Consider the following 4,059-nt stretch of genomic DNA (forward strand, 5'->3'; position numbering starts at 1 on the left):
GAAATTGTGTGTCAACATATATATATATTGAAGAAATAATAAATTCTTCAAGAATTCTCTTGTGTTGTTTGTTCTCATGATAAAATTATCATTACACCAACTAAGGTTGAGATTGTATCTCCTGAAATTTTAAAATGTATAAAAAGGTGAATATGGGTCTGTTCACCTGCCATGTGGACCATTTACTATTATATAGATGCATCTATGTTATGGTCACATGTGCTATATTATCAACTTGCAATTTGATTTTTGCAAATGTTGTTTGCTCGAATTGTTAAATCAAGAGCACATTTCAAATTATAAAATTATATTCATGATGTTGATTTATATTCAAGTGGCTTAAGCATAAATTATATGCCTCCAATTATAGCTAAATCATTAGTTATGAGAAACAAACTCCCAAAAAAAATTTGGTATGAGATGTGTTATTTAAAGTGTAGCAACACTTGCACGTATCAAGTCAACAAAGTTCCCCTATCACAATTGGTTCAGGTTCAGGAACCAAATAATTCTCGCCTAGAAATTTAAATATGCGATATATTATTCCATTGCTCCACCATTACAGAATGCACAAAGATGAGTCCGCAAATAAGGTTGGGTGAATGTTAAATTCTCTAACATTAGGGGGAGATAAGCAACTGGAAAATAAGTTATACATAATGAATTATCATTGGTATGATCCTCATTGAAGAGATAATTTAAGTCAATTGTCATACGTAACTCTGATCCTATGTTATAATCCAGTTATAAATGCTCCAATGAAAAGTCCTTGAAGGACATAATTTATGGCACGTCTAAGGCATGATAAATTAATCGATTCGAAAGATAGAACTTCTTGAAAAAGAAAAGGAGCAAATGATCAAGATGGTCATAATAATGAAGCAAGTGCTTAAGAAAGAGCACCATGACATAACACTTTATAAAAACCTTGGCAAAGGCTCAGGTACCTGGAAATGATGAAAAATAAAGTGAGCTTGATAAGTTATGTCATATTAGAATCGATATCATATAATCGTCGACGATATATTAAATATAATATAGCGCTCAAAATTATAAATGGTGATGCGGATCTTGATATTAAATCTGTCGAGAGTTGACAGATAAAATCGGCCAAAGAAAATACAATTCAAGTATATTTTATTTCACTTGGAAAAGTGATGTTTTGGACTTATTGTCCATATACCAAAATATAATGTCAGTTGGGTACAAATGAATTATTGTGTGATAAGTAAAATTGTAAAATATAAAGTACGACTTGTGCATTGAAAAATAAAGATTTTTCGCTAAAGTCTTGACATTATTGTATGGAGATTTATACTCCTAAGATGGATGCAATGAGGTTCCTTTCAGTCTGATAATATATGAAAAACTTGAATACACATGATGAATGATTATCATGTCTAGCTAGACAATAAATATTATATGAAAATCTCTTAATGATTTAAAAGGTTATAAAGCAATTTCATTGAATAGTACCCCAATGATTGTAAGATCGCATAATATAAAGACCAATTTTGATCTCATTAAAATGATTAGAAAGTACCATGACATAGTAGAATTGGTGCACTTATATATCTTGCTATTATTATTCATGGTTAAAAAAAATTCATTAATATGCATGCAAAATATAACATCACTCTTATCGGTGGAGATATTAGAGTGAATCAAATATCGATAGAAATTATTTATTATGATCAATTGTGTCAAGGTTTATTGACCATGAAATTGCAGGAAATTATGAATTTTGATCTCAAGAAAGCTATCTATTTTCATTTGGAAATACTGTCATATCAAATCATTCCACAAGACAGACAATTTTATTGAAAGTGTCCGTCAGTGTTGTGTTATTGTTGTTAAAAAATCAAATGAGCAATTTGTCTACACTAATAAGATCACGAATTGAGTGATTGTCAAAAATATATTCGTTTGAGATCAATAAACACATTCAGAAAATATGTGACATTTCTTTGAAAAGAGATATTCCAACAACATTATATGAAGACAATGTTGCATGTATATCTCAACTAAGAGGAGGACACATCAAAGAAGACTGAACAAAATATATTTCATCAAAGTTCTTCTTAGTCATTATCTTCAAAAGAAGGATATAGCCGATGTTCAACACTTCATATTTCCCAAGGTATTATCAACTTCAGCCTTTGAGAAGCTGAGATATAAGATTGGAATGCGTCATTTTCGAGTTGTTAAGTGATGTTTTAATCAGTGGGAGTATATACGCGTTGCACTCTTTTTCCCTAAACCAAAGTTTTATCCCACTGGATTTTTCTGGTAAGGTTTTTAATGAGGCAGTTCTCAAAGCATATTACTAGATGTGTGTACTCTTTTTCCTTCACTAGAACTTTTTTTCATTGGGTAATTTTTTCTAGTAAGGTTTTAACGAGGCACATTATCTATGGATGAACTCCAATGAGCTGTAAATATATCTATTGCTCATTACATAGCTTTCTGGATAAGCTTGAAATCAAAAAGACAAATTTACAAACAGGTTCCAATAAGCAACTCCGCAAGCAAGTTGCTATAAACCGCTTACACAAACAAATTCTTAAACAACTTACAAGTAGCTTTGCAAATAGGTGAATACAATCAGCTTACAAGTGGCTTCCTACAAGCAGTTTTTTTAATAAGGCAACAAATAGTGTGTATTAAAAATGATTATGTATACTTTTCTTTTGCTAAAATTTCTTAGTACATGAACACCAAGGGGGAGTATTTTAAATAGTGATGGATGTCATATGTGGGCCCACTATTGTTACCGTAGGAGTATCACCTCTCCAAGTTATATTTTACCTATACAATAGCATTTCACATAGCAATAAAAAGACACTAAAATTAGTTGCATCTCCTATTCCTGTACTTTCTGTCTTCCTTTTACTTTACTCTTTCCATTTGATTCTAGTTTTGTGTTGATTTTATAACATGAAGGTTATTTTTAGAATTTTCTGAAAATTTATCATTTTATTTCTTCCAATAATTGTCTCAAGTCATGTTTGATTAGTTTATGAGGTTGTTTTTAAGCTGGATTAAAAGTTTGAGATTTTTGGAAGTTTTGGAGTTTTGAAAGTTTTTAAGTTAGGCATAATACATAAATATGCCATTCAACTTGGTCTTATTTCACATTTATACCCTTCAATTTTGGATGTGCACAAATAGACTTTTAAACTTGTAATAAATACACACATCCTACGTGGCATCCTACCTGACAATTTGTATCCTATGTGGTGTCAAACGTGTATTATGTCACATAGGATTCATGTATCTACTTGTTCAATTTTATACAAGTTTAAGTGTCTACTTGTACATATCTAAAGTTGATGGGCATAAATGAAAAATGAGGTAGAGTTAAAGGGTACATTTATGTATTATGTATTTAAGTTAATATAAGAAATGAAATTATATCAGCTCTGAATGCAGAATTCAGTCTAGGAGTGTTGTTGTTTTCAGTTCCAAAGCTTTTATGTGGATTTGAGCCCATGAGTAGAGAATTTAGGCGAATTTAGATCAAGGTTTGACTTTGATCAACATTTAGAGTTTGAACGCTCGAATTCGTTTATAGTCAATTTCGTTAGATTCAGAAGGTGATTTTAGGCTTAGGTAAGACCTTGGTTCAGTTTCTAAGGGTTCTAAGGGCATTTTGGTCTTTTTGGTCAAAATTAGTTAGTGGTGGCTTAAACGGGTGATGGGTCCAGAAGACCTTGTATCCATGTTATGATGGTTCCAATAGGTCTGAAACGTCAAGTTTAGTGGGGTAGCATATTTGATTTGTGTGTACAGAATTCCGAACAAATCCCGAGGGTCCATTCAAAAAATTATGAATCTAGATCTTTTATTGTCACTACTATATCTGATGTCTGATGATTTGTTCATCACGATCTCGCCTAAGTGTAACTTGTAGTGCGTCGCGATCGCGTAGGTGTACAAACCTAGACATCGCGATCACATACACTTTGTCACATAGGTCAAAGGAAGTTGACTTAATTTTTTCTTCGCGATCGTGTGGAGGTGCGGGGGGGGGGGGGGGCCGCAAGGCGGAGGAGAACG

This window comes from Solanum tuberosum, unplaced genomic scaffold (assembly GCF_000226075.1).
Source record: "Solanum tuberosum cultivar DM 1-3 516 R44 unplaced genomic scaffold, SolTub_3.0 scf00171, whole genome shotgun sequence".
Classification (NCBI taxonomy): domain Eukaryota; kingdom Viridiplantae; phylum Streptophyta; class Magnoliopsida; order Solanales; family Solanaceae; genus Solanum; species Solanum tuberosum.